Source organism: Anolis sagrei, chromosome 2 (genome assembly GCF_037176765.1).
Source record: "Anolis sagrei isolate rAnoSag1 chromosome 2, rAnoSag1.mat, whole genome shotgun sequence".
NCBI lineage: Eukaryota > Metazoa > Chordata > Lepidosauria > Squamata > Dactyloidae > Anolis > Anolis sagrei.
Window position 1 is genome coordinate 47338285 of NC_090022.1, and position 21884 is coordinate 47360168.

Below are 21884 nucleotides of genomic sequence, written 5' to 3' on the forward strand. Positions count from 1 at the left end.
AAAGTTCAACACCATATTAGACTTCAAAAGGCTAATAGGGATCTCAATCAATGTCATGACCCTAGGAAAAGTAAAATATGGTTTTAAATAGAATAATAATTTATTCAGACATAGGTATGAGGAAATCCAGTCTTTCAGTTTCTATTCAAAAGAACAAAAGCCCTTTGTAAACTGGAAGGATCTCAATTGCCCATTTGACACCACACCATTCCAAAGCTGTTGGGTAGCTAATAGTAATGTCCTGTCGCTGCGGGAAGTAAACCCTCCCACCCACCTACAAACAGCTATAGTTATAATTTTAGCTTAACATAGACAGAACAGAAAAGCATGAAAAATGTGTCAGTGTCCTGTAAATTAAATGACTTATCTACACCTACCACAAAATCTGGAGCCAGTTCAGAGTAACAATACTCTGACCCAGGAGGAGACCAAACATTCTATGTCTGTCAGCATTGGTTAAGTAGGGTTCACAGTCCACTTGGGACAAAACTGGTTCGGTCCCACTGGACTGTCATCTTACCTTTCCTTGTTGCTGTTGGTACTCCTGGATGGGCACAGACCTCCTAGGAAAGGTCATGGCTATCAGCAAAGGTGTCTGTATGATGATGAAGAAGAGGGTGATAATGGATATCCATGATTATTTGCTATGGCAACCAGGAGGAAGCATGGGCCCAATGGTGGCACTGGTCAGTGTAGACAGTAAACTGATTTGCTTTGGAGCTAGTCATGCTGTCCAAAGTCTGCTCAAAGTGTGAGGCAACTCTCCAACTTTACTACTTAATGCGGGGTTAAAACACTTTGACCTGGTTTACCCCACATTAAGGACTAGATGTCCCTGGATGCCATTTGGACATCAGGAGTGAATTACAGTCCACTTTGGGTTTTAGGGCTAGAGTAAGCAAGCCCCTTAAGTCATGGAGGTCTTACTCATAGAAGTTTGGCTTCACTATATAACTGATCCCAAGTAACTGAATAAAGCTTCCATGATTTTTTCTTTGTGACTCACTTTACTGATACTTAGGGAATAAAACTAAATCAGTCCCTCTTAAGCACATTTATGTGTTTATATATTTATGGATTTATACGGAAGGACTTACAGAGATCTGTTTAAATCAATACCCTTTTCCAAAAGTTAAAATGCAAGTGAAGTTATCATACTTCTTCTTTTTCTTCAACATTTGTCCCGCTTGATGATGGGGTCTGTTTTACTGGTTTGTTGGCACCATTTCACACGGTCATGTGCCTGATCAGGGTGTATGCCAGCACTCTTCAGATCATTGTGAAATGTGTCCAGCAAATGTTGCTTCAGTTGTCCCTTTGACCTCTTACCAAGCACTACTAAATCAAGAGCAATCTTGTGAATGGACACATCTAATTTTTGAAATTATTTATTTGCATATTTCAATATTTCCGTTCTATTATTTATACAAAAATCTTATGGCAGGGTCAGTGAAGAAACTTTAAAAATGTAAGTGGGTTTGAAACAAATTAACAAAATTGAAAGAAAGGCCGCAAATAGATCAAAACAAAGTAATCATCAGAAAGCCCTCCCCAACAACAACAACAACACTTTTGACTTAGAGTTGGCCTAAGTCTGAAATGACTTGAAGACACTCAACAACAACAATCCTAATTAACTTGACTGTCTAATCAACCAAATTAGGCCCACACTTCCCATTGAAATACTGATAAGTTTATGTTGATTAAAATTGCTCTTCATTTTAAATATTGTATTTTTCTTTCATGTTTTTGTATTATAAATAAGATATGTGCAGTGTGCATAGGAATTTATTCGTAGTTTTTTCAAACTATAGTCCGTCCGTCCCCCGTCCCCCGTCCCCCGTCCCCCCCGCAACAGTTGGAGGATCTCTGTCTTAGCAGAATGCAAGCTCCTGTGGTCAATAGGATTACCCTGGACAGTCCCTTTGGTCTTATCACACAAACACTTCTCTAGGTGACTGACTAAGGAGAAAGGCATGTGGCAGCAGGAAGATTTTTCAGAAGAATGCCCCATTAGAACAATATTCTCTGCAGATTTTAGCTCTGTATGCATGCATGATTTTTTGTCACAGGTGAAGACCATTTCTAACCAAGCTTCTACCTCCACTTTAGCTGTTGTGGCTGAATGCTATAAAATCATGGGAGTTGTAGTAACACAAGTCCTTTAGCCTTCTCTGCCAAACAGAACTGTTGCCTCACAAAATGACAACCTCAAGATTCCATAGCATTAAGTCATGACAATTAAAGTAGTGTCTAACTCAGGTATGGCCAAACTTCTGCCCTCCAGGTGTTTTGGACTTCAATTCCCAGAAACTCCAGCCAGCTTGCCGGCTGTTATGACTTGTGGTAGCTGAAGCTCAAAACACTTGGAGGGTTTAAGTTTGCCCATGCCTGGTCTAACTCCATATATTGTAGAATTAATGCAATTTAATATCACTTTAATTGCCATGGAACAATGCTATGGAATCTTGGGAGTTGTGGTTTCACACATTCTTTAGTTTTCTCTGCCAAATAGTGCTGGAAACACACCAAGCCACAACTTACAAGGTTCCATAGCACTGATTCATGGCAATTAAAGAGGTGTCAAACTGCAGTAAGTCTACAGTATAGACTTTTGAAACTGCTGATCATGTTGTTGTTCAACTTTGTCTCTAGTATCCTTCCCTCCAATGAGCAGCCGGGCTTTATTTCCTGGAGGATGGACTGGTCGGATCTTCTCGCAGTCCAAGGCACTCTCAGCAGTTTCCTCCAGCACCACAGCTTAAAAGCATCTATCTTCCTTCGCTCAGCCTTCCCTAAGGTCCAGCTCTCACATCTGTAGGTTACTACAGGGAATACCATGGCTTTGACTAGGCGGATCTTTGTTGGTTAGATTCTGGTTGGTTAGATGCTGATCATAGTTGGTTAGATTCTGGTCTTGGCAGCCCCATTCTTAAAGTTGGCACTGGCTACTTTCTATACATCAATTCTATAATAATAGCTAGCCTAAGTTTTATGATTTTCTTAAGAAGTTCTTTTTATGGTTGTTTGCCTATAGTTGGTTTGTTATGATGTTATTTTAACTTTTAGATTTTTTTATATTTACAACATAGTCTTAAATTTTCTGTGTGGACTCTGGAGTGAATTTTTTGTTGATAGGAAGTAGATAAATGTAAGAAAGCAATTAAGTTAATATGGGCTCCAGCTATTTTGACTCTGAACTTCATGATAATAAAAACATTGTAACTAGACCATATACTAAAAAGAAATGTGTGTAAGCTTAGGGAAAAACTTTTCTTTTTGATAAGCTATATGTGTGCTTTCATCCTGACATCAACCTTGTATCTGGCTTAAAACAGCTTCAGATAGAATAGTTTACAAATGAAACCTTTCAGACCTTTAATTATAAAGGCTTGCTCATCCCAGATACAATCTCTGTACAATTATATACATCCATTATAAAAATAATTAATTTCCATTGTGACAATTGGAAATCTATCTTACATATTTTAATGAAGTGAGTGTTATTTTTCCCCTGTCCTCTAAATATTAATGGAATAGGTAATACCTTTTCACTTCTGTGTGGACAGAACAAAGGCTTGACATTCAAAGGGTTTTATTTCTTTTTTTTTAAGGCAGGAGAATGAAAGATGCACCACAAAATAATAAAAAACACTAAAATGCTTTTTGTACAAGTCAGAGAACTTAACAATTATGATCTAAATTTGTTAAAATGAAATTGGCATCAATCAACTCTTGTTGTGCCTCAACTTCCTGAATGGGAACATCATACTGGTTAAGGGCAGCTGGACCTTTGAGATGTTGCTGACACTTTCCCCAATCTATGGAATGACTCTTGATTTATACATGGGTCATAGTAAAATCCATAACTTTGGCCCTTAAATCTGCCCTTCACTTATACATGAGGTCAACTTATACATGAGTAGATATGGCACATGAGCCTACACATTTCTCAACACCTGATTACATTATAACTGTGAGGATTGAAATACCAGTTCAAGTCATTCTTACATATCTCTTTTTATTTTTTGTAGAGTGAATTCCCTTTAAATGTAGTGCAATTCAAGCCATTCTTGCAGGTAAGAATTGTTTGAATGGCACTACATTCAAACACACACACACACACTTTTAATAATTTATCCAAGGTTCCGAAACCTCTCCCCAGAGTAAGTCAATTGCCTTGGCTAGCTTCTTTAAAATCTGAAAAAGATCATAGTCCTGGCATGAAAGCCACTACAGCCCTACATTGCTATCATAACTATTGTCAACTTAAACAACAACATAATTGGTGGTGTTTTGTCTTTTTCTTAAGTCTCTTCCACCATCCACAATAACGAAAGTCCAGACCCAAAGCTCCCTGTTTTGTTGTGTGGTCATCCCATTCTTGATGGAGAATGTGGAATAGTGGAGAAGGACTGGAGAATGATTACATCAACTTCTAAATGCTCTGGTGGGCCACAGCAGTTTTCAGCAGAATTGTCAATTGTGGAGGGAGTAAAGCAGGTAGTTGTAGTAAAATTGTATTTCTAGAGTCATGTCTTATGTCTAACAACATTTTTATTAAAAGAAACTCTGAGTCCATCAGAAATCTGTACTGTGGCATGTTAGTAATGCAGAATCCCTTTATGTAATCCTGAATATTGAGACAAACCTTTGCAAGCATTTCTCCATCTTAAGAATATCTCTTCTGCTGACATTGAAGCCTCACATACCTAAAAATTAACCACATCAGTTTGAGTCCAATTACAAAGGTTGAGTTTTGATGTGAAGGTGACTCAGAAACCACTTTTGTTGCCATATTGGAAACATTGCTGCAGTTTGAGTACTTGCTGAGTCACCCCCTTATAATCAGAAGTGATTTTATAATGTAATCTAGAAATAAAGCATGACCATTTACAGTACACCTTCTGACCAGGCTATAGCCCCATGACATTGTCATCATCACCGTCATCCTCTTTATTGTCACTATTGTTGCAATCATAATTATCATTATCACTGAGAATGTGGGGATTTGTTTGCTTTTTTGTCCTTTGAATACCTGTTACCAAATTATGACTAATATTTTGATTCCAAAAGTTTGTATGAAATCAAAAAGAATTATGTGTCTCATATTGAGGGCCATACTAGACGTTTTGTTGCTTAAAGACTTGGATACACAAGCCCCAAAATCTGAAGTGGACAAGAGGTTGCTCCTAAAATTGCATGGACTTCTGATCCTTAACATAACGTAAAATGGAGTCAGCCACGGAAAAATGGGAAAAGCTCTGGATTTTTGACAAAACTATGGAGCAACCCCAGAGTTTGACCAGAGTGCAGATAGCATGACTGGTTGCAAGTCAAACTGATTTGCTGTCCAAATGGGCAACATTGCCATCCTGTTTTGCCTGTGCTCATTACCAAAGGATAATAATAATAATAATAATAATAATAATAATAATAATAATAATCTTTATTTATACCCCGCCACCATCTCCCCAAAGGGGATTCGAGGCGGCTTACATGGGGCCAAGCCCAAACAAGAATTACAATATAACAATACAAATTGCAATAAAATAAGTAACATAACATTAAGATATAAAACATCAAAGCATATAAAACAATATACACAAAACATAGGAACTAAGCATAATGACAAATGATAAAGGGCAGGCCGCATCTACATAAGATGATTTTAAAACTCCATGTGAGATAAGGGAGCAGAACTAATTGTAAGGGAGAACTCATAGAGAGATAAGCAAACCTTCGTATGTGGAGGGGGGGGGGACTCCCAGAACAAAAACGTTGGAGGAGCACTACCATAAAATTACGTGGCTACTCTTTGAAAGTGTGATGGCACAGCCAGGTCTTAAGACTCTTTTTAAAGGTTTCCAAGGTAGGGGCTTTCCTAATCTCTCCGGGCAGTGAATTCCAGAGTTGGGGGGCCACAGAGGAGAAGGTTCTCTACCTTGTACCCACAAGGCGAGTCTGAGAGACTGGCAAGGGCAAAAGGAGGGTCTCGCCTGAAGATCGAAGGGTATAGGCTGGTTCATGGGGACAGATGCGGTCATGAAGATAGGTGGGTCCCAAACTGTTTAGGTCTTTATAGGTAAGAACCTGTACCTTGAATTGGGACCGGAAGATGAACGGCAGTCAATGAGCTTCTTAAACAGGGGGGTTGACTGCGCCCTGTAAGTTGTGCCAGTTATTAATCTGGCTGCCGACCGTTGGACAAGTTGTAATTTCCGGGCCGTCTTCAAGGGTAGCCCAACATAGAGAGCATTGCAATAGTCCAGTCTATAGGTAACTAAGGCATTGACCACAGTGGTCAAGTCAGACTTCATGAAGTATGGTCACATGAGTTTTAATTGTGCAAAGGTTCTCCCGGCCACCGCCAACACCTGTGCATCAAGCGACAGCACTGAATCCAGGAGAACCCCCAAACTGCAGACCTGTGACTTCAGGGGAATGCAACCCCATCCAACACAGGTTGCCACTCAATACCCCGATCAGACAGACGACTGACCTGGAGGACCTCTGTCTTGTTAGGATTGATCCTTAGCTTGTTCCTCCTCATCCAGATTGTCACAGCAGCCAGGCACTGGTCCACTATCCTCGGGGCTTCCTTGGAGTCTGGTGGAAATGAGTAGTGGTGTTGGATGTCATCTGCGTATAGATGACACTGTACTCCAAAACTCCGGATGACCTCTCCCAGTGGTTTCATGTAGATGTTAAAAACCATGGGGGACAGAATGGATCCTTGCGGGACCCCACCGGTCAATGGCCAGGGGTCCGAACAGGAGTCCCCCAGCTTCACCGACTGGGAACGACCCTCCAGCAAGGACCAGAGCCACAGAAGAACCGTGCCCCCAAGACCCATCCCAGAAAGCCTCCCCAGAAGGATACCATAGTTGATGGTATCGAAAGCTGCTGAGATGTCCAAGAGAACCAGCAGGGTCACACTCGCCCTATCCAGTTCCCTGCGGAAGTCATCCACCAAGGTGACCAAAGCCGCCTCGGTGCTGTGCCCAGTCCAAAAGCCAGACTGTGAATGATCTAGAAAATTGGTGTCATCAAGGAATCCCTGGAGCTGCGAGGCAACCACCCACTCTAGAACCTTGCCCAGAAAAGGGAGGTTGGAAATTGGTCTATAGTTGTCACATATAGTCGGGTCAAGAGAGGACTTCTTCAGCAGAGGTTTTACCACTGCCTGCTTAAGACAGGATGGAAATTTCCCCTGGCCCAGCGAAGCATTATTATTGCAACAAACCATTCCAACAACCTCTCTCTGGCCAGTTTAACTAACCAGGAAGGGCAAGGATCCAGAGCGCAAGTGGTCGCCCTCACAGCCCCAAGAATCCCCTCCATGTCATCAGGATGAACAAGGTGAAAAGGTTGAACAGACAGGTTCCTTGGTTACCTCATCTGGCATTGCATTTAAACTGGAGTCCAGCTCTAGGCATATCTGAGCAACTTTGCCTGCAAAATGGTGTGCGAAATCGCTGCACCGAGTTGCCGAGTCGTCAGGAAGCTCCTCAACCTCAGGAGGTCGAAGGAGCTCCCCAACAACCCGGAAGAACTCCAACAGTCTATTTGCTGCAGACGTTATGCGAGCAGTCAATAATGTTTTCCTGGATGCTCCCAAAGCCATGGAATAAGTCCTAATAGCGGCTTTAGCCTGTGCTTGGTCAGACACACCCTGAGATTTCCTCCAGATGCCCTCTAGACCCCTCCTCCAGTGCTTCATCATAGCCAGCTCCTCGGTGAACCAAGGAGTCGGTGTGGTTCTGAACAATGAGAGGGGACATTCAATTGCCCTAGACATCTCGCTATTATAGCGATAAACAAGGGCGTCAAAAGGATCGCCAGTCTCAAGGACAGGAAAATCCCCAAGAGACCTCAGGAATCTTTCTGGATCCATCAGCCTCCTGGGGCGAACCATCTTAATGGGTCCACCACCCCTGCAGAGGTTAGTCTTAAACTGATCAGATGATGGTCATACCATGACAATGGAAGAATGTTTTGCTCTTCCACTCTGACTGTCCCACCGTCAACAAGAAAAACAAGGTCCGGCATGTGTCCCGCTTGATGCGTGGGACCAGATATTACTTGAGTCAGCCCCATGGTCATCATGGCAACCATAAAATCCTGAGATGCTCCTGACAATGTGGTCTCGGCATGAATGTTAAAGTCTCCCAAGTTGTTGGGAGGCCAAGGCCAAATTTGAGACCACGTCTGCTAGCTCAGACAGGGAAACTGCCGGGTCGCAGGGTGGGCGGTATACCAGCAGGATCCCCAGGCTGTCTTGGGTTCCCACTTTCAAGTAGACACACTCGAACCTTGAAGATTGCAGAACGGTGCATCTAATCAGAGCGATAGACTGCCGAAAGATCACCGCAACCCCACCTCCCCGCCCCCCGGACCTAGCCTGCTGATGCACACCAAAACCTGGTGGGCACAGCTAGGTAAGTTTAACCTCTCCCCAACTCATCCAGCCAAGTCTCAGTGATGCATGCCAGATCTGTCGCCTCATCCAGGATCACGTCCTGAATGACAGAAGTCTTATCATTGACGGATCTGGCATTCAGAAGCAGAATTTTGAATCCAGGGGGTCTGTCAATTTCAAAGGGCTGCTGAGCTCCTAGCTGTTGCCAGGTGCTTTTGCTGAAGTACAAAAGTGCCTATGTGATCAGGGAAAAAGTGGAAGGATCACAGGAGGGATCATAGAGCACTAAACCTATCCATCAGCAGTGGCCCCCCGACTCTGGAATTTTGACCTAGCCACAAAGACTCTTTTTCACCTTGGGTCAGGGATAGAACATCTAAACACTTCCGCAGTGTTCCAGACAGGCCCATTATAATTGGCAGTTGTAGACAAGAATTTTGACAAAAAGATGACACCTATAGCCCCAGCCTCTATTCCACCTGGAATCAAAGAATCATAGAGTTAGAAGACACCACAAGGGCCATCTCATCCACCCCTTCCACACAGAAAAACAAAATCAAAGCACCCTCAAAAGATGGCTATCGAGGCTCTGTTTAAAAACCTGTAGAGAAGGAGACCCCACATCATTCTGAGCCAGCATATTCCACTGTCAAACAGCTCCTACAGTTTGTAAATTATTTCTAACATATAAACACTAACTGTGTTGACAGTGAACCTGAGACAATTGAAAACTTGGGGAGTACAGGGCAGGCTGTGCTATATATGCAACTCTTTCCTCCAACATCATACCATTGTTCAGTGATGTCTCATTTCACCATTTGATGCAGCTGCCTCATGATGCCCAATGATAAAGCTAGAACTACTCATATCATTATGATTATGTTGTACTGGGGTTGTATGCTGTATGTGTATGTGTTGAATGTGTTTGTCAAATGTTTTGATATGGGCAATGGGCTAATCAATAAAATGCACTACTTATATGATGATGAGGTGTATCAGAATTCCAGATTGCTCTTAATTTTGTCTCTAATCTCTTCCCACCAAGCCTAGTCAAATCTCCAAATGTAATTTATATTCCATAATGTGACATGCTGTTTATTTCTATTTGGTTCACTTTTGGGAGTGCATAGAATTTCCAGTAACGAATTCAGATTCTCATTGCTGTCAGTTGGAACCATGTTTAGTACGACAAAAAGGTAAGTGTCAGCATGTTTTAGAATGACAATGATAAAGACAAAAGCCCTATATCAAGCCATGCCTGAGGCTAGAAACAAGATACCACCCTGCTCTCATTCAATGAATAAAGGAAAAAAGCTAGATTGATAGGTTAATCTTTTGTTTTTTCATGACTGCTGTTTTCTATAGCACTTAAATGTTGTTGGGAGTATGGGGCTGTCAAGCAAGGTGGATAGCTTACAGTTATTTCCAGTGCTGTGCTTCCACCTTCCAACAGCTGCTTATATACCTTCCACCTTACTCTGGTTCATGTTAGTGCCAGCCCTATGTGGCAAGCTGTGAATTTTGGGGTTAAATAAAAATTAAAACCATAGGATTTGGAATTTGTAAGATAGGAACATCTTTTGTTGTCCTGTGCCTACAAGTCTTTTCCAATTTATGATGACCCTGTGGTGAACCTATCACAGAGTTTGCTTGGCAAAATTTGCTCAAAGGAGATTTGCCTTCTGCTTCCTTTGAGGTTGAGAGAGCATAACTTGCCCGAGGTCACTCAGTATGTCTCCATTGTTGAGCAGAGATCTGAACTCATAATCCAATTTCAAACCACAACACCACATGAGCCAGTCCTCTTTGCTAGCAAGAACTCTTATGGATGTAAAGGTATTTCAATCTTGTTTATATTGAGTTTCTCTGACCATACCTGTCTTTCTGCTCTTGCTTCAAGACTGTAGCTGTTTTATTGCATGGGAATTCATGTAGTCATGCATTCGTATGTACAATGTTTCTTATAACCATGCATATTTATTTTGCCTAATTTACACATTTCTCATGTTTCTGACAATTTTCTATACAGCAGCCCTTTAGATATTTGAAGCTGGCTATAATACTGCATCTCATTCTTCATTGTTTATTCTTTATTGATGGTCTTATGTCACCATTTTGCAAATGACAGGGCTAGGGGCTGTTTGTGCACTGGGAGAAGACTCTAGCAGGAACCCTTTGAAACTATGTCCACCCTTTCAAGAGGTAAGAGTTTAATTCTTGGGCAGTTCATGGTTGCATAGATATAGTGATTTCAAATTGGTTCCATCTTTTAGAAATATTCTGTGTATTGCTTGTTGCTGCTGCTTGTGGACCTAATGAACAGTTAAGAATCCTTCCCCAGCATAGTGCTCTAGCACTACTCTAGCTAGCAAAAGCGTTCAGCTTTAAGTTTGATAGAGGATGTGGTACCTCTTTGTATATGTTAAGCAGAAAATGTGAGCTAACCGAGTTATGACTTGGCATTGCTTTGCATCAGATTTCCTCCTCCCTCAAGCCACCAAGACACTTAGGATTCCTACTTATTTTTGTTCATTCAAGAAAGTACAAATTGAGAATCCTATATCTGGAATTCTGAAATCCAAAGTATCCAAAATCCCAAATTGTCCATATGTGTGGTTGTGATAGTGACACCATTGTTTTCTGATGGTTCAATGCACATACACTTTATTTTGCGCACAATATCATAAAAAAAATTATATAAAATTACCTTCAGATTAAGTGTAAAGTATATATGAAACAAAAATGAATTTTGTATTACACTTGGTCCCATCTCCAAGACATCTTACTATGTACAAACTATATAAACTAAAGAGAATAAGAAAATAGGCAAAGTACTGCTTGTCAAACATAATACATATTCAAATCCATGCAGTACTAATGAACCAATCTTGGGTTGGGCAAGAAAGATGATCTTCTGTGGATTGCTGTGTGCTTGATGATTTTGCTCAAGTACTCATCTAATATATCTCCCCATTTGAAATATTTGAGCTCTCCAAGGAATGATTTTATAGTTTCCCTTGCTCCTGCATAATTGATTGATCCTTCCCTTTAAAGGCCTTTCAAAGTGATGGGACATATATTGATGTGACTTTGAGAGGAACCTCTATCGCAAGTGTGTGACAGAGGGCTGAAAAACTTCCCTTGAAAGATTAATATAGAGGAGCTCATCATGTAGTCTGTGCAGACTCCCCATGTAGAAACATGGCATTATTCAATCTGGGTTACAGCAAGCTGCTTTTTAAAACAAGAATTACCTTCTTGATGAAGCGGGACGTGTTGTTTGTTTCCACAGATACTGCCTTTCTGAGTTCAAAATCATTATCACTGAGGACCATTTAGGAATATAAATCCTCAGCTATTTAGTCCTCACTCATGAGTATGAATAATTAAAATAATTTTCTCCTTGCAGTGAGAAAAAATTAGTATTACTTTGCAGTATGTTTCCCATGGTCAAATGTCCCAAAGTGTTGTACAAGAATTAGTCTGGAGGAAAACGTATCTCCTTTAGCTGGTCCTAAGATCTGCAGCCAGATTGCTCACTGGGGCTGGCTACAGGGAGCGGACAACCCCCATGTTGCAGCAGCTGCACTGACTGCCAGTCTGTTTCCGGGTACAACTGAAAGTGCTGGTTATGACCTTTAAAGTCCTAGATGGTTACAGTCCAGGCTATTTGGCCTACTGCATCCCATTGTATGAACCTGTCCAGGCCCTGAGATCTTCAGGAGAGGCCATTCTCTCAGTCCCACCTCCATATCAAGTTCAATTGATGGGAACAAGAGAGAGAGCTTTCTCGGTGGCTGCCCCTCAACCCTGGAACTCTCTGCCCAGGGAAGCCAGAATGGTTCTCTCCCTATTGTCCTTCAGGTGGCAGGTTAAAATCCTTTTACTCAGGTGGGCTTTTAAAGAAAGTTTTTAAGATCATGTCAGGGGCTGCTGTGGTTTTATATGTTTTTTATGAATTAATCTATTTTTAAAAAAATACTAATGATGTTTAATATTGCTTTAATATTTGTATATTTTAAATTGTATGCTGATGTTTTTATGTTAAACCACTTTGAGACTCCTGCAGGAGAGATAATGTGGGATATAACAACAACAACAGCAACAATGATGATGATGATAAATATAGGTACCATCACAAGGTAAGCTGTGGTTAGATGAACTTGATGGGTTTGAGGCTGACAAAAAATAGATTATGGATTTGTAAGTGGACAGGTTGTGTAAAAGGTATTTCCCAAATTGAAGAAAGATCAGCTTCCTTTGAGCTAATTTTTCAGGCAAGAGGGAAATGTCCATCAATAGGGTAGTTTAGTAATGGAAAGAACTGGAGGTCCAAAGGTTGGGAACCACTGCAGTATACAGTTATAATGTAGGCCTGTCGGTTTTAGTTCGTTAATTCGTTATTTCGTAATTAAATCGTTATTTTTACCATTTTCGAAGCGATTTCGAAACACATTTTCAAACCCGGAAGGGTTTAAAAATATCGAAACAGCAGCCCCATATATTTTACGAGCTTCAGCTCGTGTCGTTAATGGGATGGAGGCTGCTGTGCTGACTGAGTGCTGCTGCTGGTGCCTGGGAGCCAATCCGGCGCTCCCAAGCACCCCAGCAGTGCACCGTGGCAGAAGCCGGAGCCGATTGGATGGCGCGCGCGCCATCCAATCGGCTCCGGCTCCTGCGCCCCCCCTCCTCCTCCTCCTCCCAGCTGTGTTGCAGGAAGTGCTAGGAGGAGGAGGAGGAGGAGGAGGAGGGGGCGCAGAAGCCGGAGCCGATTGGATGGCGCGCGCGCGCTCACAAGCGGCCTCCGCGCGCCATCCGGCTCCCGGCTTCTGCGCCCCCTCCTCCTCCTCCCAGCTGTGTTGCAGGAAGTGCTAGGAGGAGGAGGAGGAGGAGGAGGGGGGCGCAGAAGCCGGGAGCCGGATGGCGCGCGGAGGCCGCTTGTGAGCGCGCGCGCGCGCCATCCAATCGGCTCCGGCTTCTGCGCCCCCCCCCCTCCTCCTCCTCCTCCTCCTCCTAGCACTTCCTGCAACACAGCTGGGAGGAGGAGGAGGAGGAGGGGGGCGCAGAAGCCGGGAGCCGGATGGCGCGCGGAGGCCGCTTGTGAGCGCGCGCGCGCGCCATCCAATCGGCTCCAGCTTCTGCGCCCCCCTCCTCCTCCTCCCAGCTGTGTTGCAGGAAGTGCTAGGAGGAGGAGGAGGAGGAGGAGGAGGAGGAGGGGGCGCAGAAGCTGGAGCCGATTGGATGGCGCGCGCGCGCTCACCCGAGGAGGAGGAGGAGGAGGGCGCAGGAGCCGGAGCCGGATGGCGCGCGGAGGCCGCTTGTGTGAGTTTTCAGGGCTGTATGTATGACCAGAAGCATTCTCTCCTGACATTTTGCCCACACCTATGGCAGGCATCCTCAGAGGTCTGTTGGAAACTAGGCAAATGGAGAGTTATATCATCTAATATTATCTATGGAATGTCCAGGGTGGGAGAAAGCCATTCAATGCTAATCAAGGTGACCATTACTGCAACATTCACACTCTAGGCCTGTTTGATCAAGAAAAAATTTGTTTCTAAAATGTTTTGTAAATATTTACGAAATTTCGTAAATAACAAAACTTTTTTTTGGAAAGTTTTGTAAATATTTTAAATATCAAAACAAAAAAACACCCCAATTACGAATCGAATTTAGAAACAAATTTTTTCTTGATCAAACAGGCCTATTATAATGCTATGATTCTAGTTTAACTGACATGGCAAAATCCTATGGAATCCTGGGATGTGCAGTTTAGAAGACTATTTAGAATTTGCAGCCTGTAGCCTTCAAAGCCAAGGATTGATTGATTGAATGAAATGAAATCATTATGCTATAATTGTGTAGTGTGAAAAGGCTCAGAATATACATCATTCTGGATATTCTAAAGGAACTTGTAAAATCCTGCACTCTAGTCTCTAACCTCTGTGGAAGCCTCTAATAATGAGAGAATTGATCTTTGTGCACTCACTCTTTCTACTTTGGCTAATTTGTTGCTTTTTATGGATAATACTGATAATGATAATGGAAACATGGCTGAGTTATCGAAAGAAAATGGGATTCTTAGTCATGGTCCTTTGTATAGGTCCAAAGTTGTACTTTAAAAATGTAAACATTGGACTGTCTCAGTTTTTTCAGAACTTGTGGGGAATCCAGGGAGCTTCTGGGATATGTACTCCAAAATTTACAGTTTTCCAACTACTCTTCAGAATGTCAATGGAATGAGATCCTCAATCCCTTCTCTGATCCAATCCAACATGAGTTAAAGGAGGCTCATATTTATTTATTTTTAAATGAAATGTTCCTCCCAAAAGATGAGGAATCAAATGATCAAAAGAATATAAAACTAAAAAAAATTCCAAACAGTTGCTGTACATTTTCAGGTCACCAATTTGATGGCTATATAGTAGGGCTGGGCGGTTTCGTTTCGTTAATTCGTAATTCGTTAATAATTCGTTAATTTTTTCAATTACAAAACGATAACGAACCATTCTGGAGAAATTATTAAAAAAAACGAATTTTCAAAAACGTTTTGTAAATGCTTCGTATTTCAATATTGTATTCGTTTCGTTATTGTTTTGAGGTCGTTTCGTTATTATTTCCGCATGTCTGGGCCAGTTTTATGGTTTAATTAGTGAAAAAAATTTATAATATCACACCAACAGTCAACAACAGAGGGAGAGGGAAGCTTCAGAAGGTTTTGGAGGTTTTTTAGCGTATTTCGCGGTCGCGTCCGCCATTAACGAATCGATTGGTTATTGTTTCGGAAATCGATTTGTTAATTTTTAACCATTTACGAAATTTCGTAAATATCGAACTTTTTAAAAGGAAAATTTTGTAATTATTTTAAATATCGAAACAAAAAAAAACCCAAATACAAATCGATTTTAGAAACAAATTTTTCCATTGTTACCCAGGCCTACTATATAGCAGGGGTTCTTAACCTGTGGGCCACGGATCATCAGGAGGCCACGAGGTTGAAAATCTGGTCCATGAGCCTCCTTCCTCTTTATTTATTTATTTTATTTTATTTCCACTCCTTTCAAGCTGTCTACCACTCCTTCCCTGTCGCTGACCAACCCCGAGCCCTTGAATAGACCACACCAGCTGTAGATTATTAAATATGGTTTCCTGTGGGTGAACACATGGTGACTACTGGATGGCATATGTTCTGTATCAGAAACTAGAGCTGATGTGGTCAATCCAATGCCATTTTCTGAATCAGCATCCGAAATAACCAAACCAAATGTAAAGTTGACCAAAAACTGATTCGTAACCCTTTTGGTACTAATGTTGGAGAGTGGTCCCTGGTCAGTGATCCCTGTTTTTTTTTAAAAAAATGTTAGGAACCACTGCTATATTGTTGTAATAGAGCCTGTAAGTAATGTTACAAGTGGTAGTATGGGTGTTAGAAGGGGAAAAGGGAGTGCTTGTGAGCAGGAGTTAGATAAAGAACAACAAAGGAAAAGGATCCAGGATATACTTATGGCACCTACTGATGAAGACTCATTTGAAGGGTTCTCTGAAAACGAAGGGTCAATGAGTGAGGGAGAGGAAGGAGATACAGTGGATGTGAATAGGGGAACTAAGAGGGTTACTTGGGAGCAAGAATCGGATGAGGAGCGACAGAGGAAGAAGATCCGGGATATACTTACTGCTCCCACAGATGAAGAGTCATTTGCAGGGTTCTCTGGGAGTAATGGGTTAGAGAGTGATGAAAGTGAGGATGACACATTGGACTGGACTAAGGTACAAGAGGTACAAGCTGTATGTGCAGAGCCAACGTCTAGTGACATGTTTGTCGAGTTTGGCAGTCAGGAAATACTTCTGAGTTGAGGGGGTATCTAAGTCTTGACAGAAGATGGAGGAGTTGGTGGGATGGGCATCGTAGTTCACGTGTGGAGTCTCCGAAAGCAGACATTGATTTTTCCATGCAGAGCACTACATGAACATTTAAGCATATCTTGCTGTAACCTCCTCCCATTTCACAGATCCCTAGACTCTTTTTGGCAGTCATTTGTGTTGGTCACCATTTTCTATAATGGGCTCCATGCCAATGCATGTAATGAATAGGACTTGAGCATCCATGGGATTTTGGTAACGCCAGGGGATCCTAGTGGATACCAAGGGTCCTTTTCCAAATAAAGACATGCATAGGATTGTGCTGTAACTATGATCGATTTTCCCCAAATATTTTCAATCTGTGTTTGATTAAATCCCTGGATACAAAACCTGTGGATATGGAGAACTGACTGTATATGCCATTGAATTCCAGGGGACTTGTTGACTATCCCTTCCTAGAACAGACCCCATAAAATCAATGGAACATCATGGCTTAAATTTAATTGATTCCAACAGCTGTAAGAGATGATGATGGGGCGGAGGTCAGCTCATCTTCGGTGATGAGGTGTAAGATAAAAGTAGACTCTGAAATGGAGAATCTTTGCAGAAGGCAAAGTGTTGGTTTTGTGCCTTGGGTTTTGTCGCTGCCTATTTCGTGTTGGTATTGGGCCCTGGAACTACAGGTTGCTGCTTCCGTTTGTGTGTGTTTTGACTCGGCTTGGATTCTCGTGAGTGCGGATTTCCCCTTCTTTGACTTTGGACCAGTTTTGACTACGATGCTGCCTACGTGATTTTGGAACCTCGCATCTTTGGACTTGGCTTACTACGACCTCGGACTTCATTTGACTATGTCTTCTTCCTTGCAGCTCTTTGCTTGTTAACCCTTTATTTGCTGTATTATTTTGGGTGACTTTTGGAGCGCTTTGTTTTAATCCAAATCTTTTCTCCGGATAATCTGGATTATTGCTTCAGTTTACCATTTATTTATTTATTTATTTATTTATTTATTTATTTATTATTAACTTTATTTATACCTTGCTAACATCTCCCGAAGGACTCGGTGTGGCTTACAAAAGGCCAAGACTCTCAATAAAACAACAGCATAACAAATACAACAATAAAACTCATAAAGCAAAACAATAAACATTAAAGCAATAACAATAAACATTAGAAAAATAACACCATGACGCATTTAAAACTAAGGCCGGGCCAAATGTAATGACTAAAATTTTAAAAAGTGCTGGACATGACAGGTGAAATGTATAGGTTTTAGAGGTAGGTACAGTATGCAGATAATCTTAAATCTCTAGTAAAGTGCATTTGGGACATCATGCTAGGAGTTTCCTATTCTGCAAAGGCACACTGGAACAGCCACGTCTTCAAGCTCTTCCTAAAGACTGCCAACGTTGGGGCTTGTCTGATGTCCTTGGGGAGAGTGTTCCAGAGTCGGGGGGCTACTACAGAGAAGGCCCTGTCTCTCGTCTCCACCAGCCATGCTTGCAACACAGGTGGGATCCTGAGCAGGGCCTCTCCAGATGATTGGAGAGATCGTGTGGGTTCATATACGGAGAACTAGAACTGATTTCTACTTTTGAGTTTTGACCAGAGACACTGAGTTAAGTGTCTCTGAGTCCCTTTTGCTTTGATTAAATAAACTCTACTTTTGAACTACTCTGGAGTCTGGCTCTTTAAGGTGTCTGGGTTCTGACATATATAATATGGTATTCTGTAGTATATTGAGTTAAGCAGCCAAAACAGAAATCTTGCTAACCACTGCTTTCTCAGAGCCTATCTACACTAACATTGAATGCAGTTTGAAACTGCATGGTGAATGTAGAATCAAATAATACAGTTTAACTGCATTGAATCACATTATATGAGTCTACATTGATCATATAATGCAGTTTTAAACTTTATTTTATGTCATTATAGATGGGGCCTCAGAGACTTCTTGCTAACTCTCCTGACTCATTAGCTTGTCATATCTACTAACTTATTAGAAGTAGAGTCTGTTAAATCTTGTCATTTGCTATCACAGTATTTCCCTCCCTGACTTCAGATAACAAAATTACATTATTTACTTTGTGCCAGATAAGTAGGAGCCCTGGCTCAGGACCTATGATTGACTTCATTCAAAAATTAATTGCTTGTACCCCATCCATTAGTGTAGAATTTTTAAAAATGAACTTAAATTGTGCCATGCATTTTTAATCTTGTTCAGCCCCAAACATCTAGTTTCTGGCACATGTGCTTTATTTTATTCTGGAATGATTCCACATCTCATCAGAAGGTTATTTTCCTGTGTATAAAAACCTTCCACTAGACACTTTTGTCCCTGCTAGAAGATACCATTTTGTCACACTATTGGATGCTGCTACTAACTGAAATTGAATTTTCTTAAATTTGCATTGAATAACAAACCAGATTGGTTCTACATTTAAAGCAGGCACTTCTCCCTAATTCATTTTAAATATAGAGCTGTTTTATCAGAGTGCTATCAATTCACCTGCATTTGTTTCATGGCCAGTATTGCTATCTTCATTTATTCTTTTGCTGTTGATGTTGATATATATATATATATATATATATATATATATATATATATATATTGTACCCAGTAGTGGGAAGTGTTTGGAAATAGGCCTCCCTGGATTCATTAAAGAAGTAGCCAATCTAGACACAATCACTTTAGCAGTAAATTTGTACTAGGCTAACCTGTGTGAACTAGATCTTTCGGTGGGTAAGCTTAAGAGTATTGCAAATAATGATGAAAGGAATATTCCAAAATATTTCTCAAATGTAAAAAAAATCCTATTGGGAAGAAGAAGAGCCTGAAGAAGAGAAGGCTGAGAGGAGATGTATAATTATGTGAGAGGAAGCCACAGGAAGGAGGGAGCAAGCTTGTTTTCTGCTTCCTTGGAGACTAGGACATGGAACAATGGCTTCAAACTACAAGAGAGGAGGTTCCATCTGAACACGAGGAAGAACTTCCTGACTGTGAGAGCCGTTCAGCAGTAGAACTCTCTGCCCCAGAGTGTGGTGGAGGCTCCTTCTTTGGAAACTTTTAAACAGAGGCTGGATCTAGGGCTGGGCGGTTTCGTTTCATTAATTCATAATTTGTTAAAAATTCGTTATTTTTTTTGTTAACAAAGCGATAACGAACCATTCTGGAGCAGCTTAAAAACGAAACGAATTTTTCAATTCGTTTCGTAAATGCTTCGTATTTCGTTATGTATTCGTTTCGTTATTGGTTTGAGGTCGTTTCGTTATTATTTCCGCATGTCTGGGGCAAGTTTTATAGTTGTTTTTTGTTTAATTAGTGAAAAAAATTATAATATCACACCAACAGTCAACAACAGAGGGAGAGGGAAGCTTCAGAAGTTCCCCCTGTGCCATTTGGAGGTTTTTTAGCGTATTGCGCGGTCGCGTCCGCCATTAACGAATCAATTCGTTATTGTTTCGTTATTGTTTTGTAATTTTTTTTACCATTTACGAAATTTCGTAAATATCGAACTTTTTTTTTAAAAAAAATTCAGAATTCTTTTAAATATCGAAATGCAAAAAACCCCAAAAAACGAATCGATTTTAGAAACAAATTTTTCCGTTGTTACCCAGGCCTAGCTGGATCGCCATCTGTCAGGGGTGATTTAAATGCAATATTCCTGCTTCTTGGCAGGGGGTTGGACTGGATGGCCCATGAGGTCTCTTCCAACTCTTTGACTCTATGATTCTATGAATCCTAGAATAAAAAGAATCTTTGCAGTTCAGAACTCATTCTACACAAAATTCAAATGTATTTTTGTACGTGCAAAAAACAGCATTTTGATGGCACAGAATAATATTTCTGCAAATGCAGATGATCCCAACGTTTAACTGTGGTGAACTAAACTGACATATTCATGAAAGTCTGGGTTCTTAAATACAAGTGTATCAGAAGAGATATGCTTACAAAGCAGCTCTATAGATCTCTTACTTTTAATGTAGTCTGGACTATTGATGGGAGTGCAGGCTTTCAACACTGTTCTTCAACATTGAGCCACGGTGGCTAAATGGGTTAAAACCTTGTGCTGGCTGGACTGCTGACCTGAAGGTTGGGTTGCTGACCTGATGGTTGCTGGTTTGAATCTGCAAGATGGGGTTAGCTCCCGTCTGTCAGCTCTTGCTTGCAGGGACATGAGAGAAGCCTCCCAGCAGGATGGTAACACATTTGGGTGACCTCTGGGCAACGTCTCTGTCGGGGGGGGGGGGCTCGGGGGGCTTCAGCCCCCCCCCCCGAAATTTTCATGGTGGTTCGCGAAAAGGCCTTATTGGTGCATTATTTAAACTGTTATGTTTATTCATATCATGACCTGATCACCATACACAATATATCCCATATGCATGGGGGTATTGGGGTAATGATACAAAAGGTTTGCTAGGCTAGACCCTCTTTCACTCAGACTCAGCCCCCCCCGAAACTCAGCCCCCCCCGAAACCCCCCCTGAAAAAAAATTCAGCCCCCCCCCCCCCCCCCCGAAATGAAATCCTGGCTACGGGCCTGGTCTCTGTAGATGGCCAATTCTCTCACACCAGAAGCAACTTGCAGTATGTTCTCAAATTGCTTCTGACACGATAAAAAGCACTGTTCTTCAACTCACAATGAATTTGGATTACTTTCAATGTTGGAGAGGTAATTCTGAAGCACCATATAAGCATTCATTATTTTAGTTCCCATAGCCAAAGTCCTCCTAGGAATGTTCAAAAATGCAGACAGCTGTGTTTATCTCTGTGTGTGAAAGGATGTGAGTCTGTCTGTGTGTATCACAGCCAAGGGCATAGCATCCAATGTATTAAGAACAGTTGAAAATGGTAAGTGCAACTACTTGGGTTTGGGTGAGAGAGATCTGTGACTGTATGTGAATAGAGAGACGTACTATGTCCCCAAGCAAAAGAAACCACCAGCACAGGTTTTTGAAGGGTTTCTTTTCCAGCACGAGAAAGAAAACACTTTATCTTATAATCACCGAAATCTTCCTAGCAATTTTCATCCCCATCATCCAACATGAAGGAATGCATCTCTGCATTATGAAAGACAAAATCTATCTAATCTAGATTATATAACAATAAGAGAAAAATTCCATATTGTTGCTGGGAAAAGTCCCACACACTTGCCCAGTCATACTAATGTTGAAAAATCCAAGTTTTTATTTCTGTACAAACCAATTTTATTTTGGAAACCCATATGACAATTTCTTCATTCTGAAGTGTTTCTAACATTACAATAAACTTTTTGTTTTCATTCCTCAGGTCAGTTTAAATTGACCCAGTACTTTCGAAAGATAAAATGTATCCATTGCTAGCCTCTTTGTTTCAACTCTCTCAGATCCGATATGGTAAGAAGAACTACTAAGTAAACACATCCTTTAATTCCAGGACACAGTTTCAACAGAGATCAACTGAGAGAATAGGAAATCCTAGCACTAAAATAAACTATCCTAATCCATAGCTAGTACATTGTGGCTAAATAAACTGTAACAATTAAGTTTACACTTTGACTATATTTCCCGAATAATTAAAAGAAGTTCTCAGTATTAATAGGTCAAGATATTTTTTTTTAAAATATTGC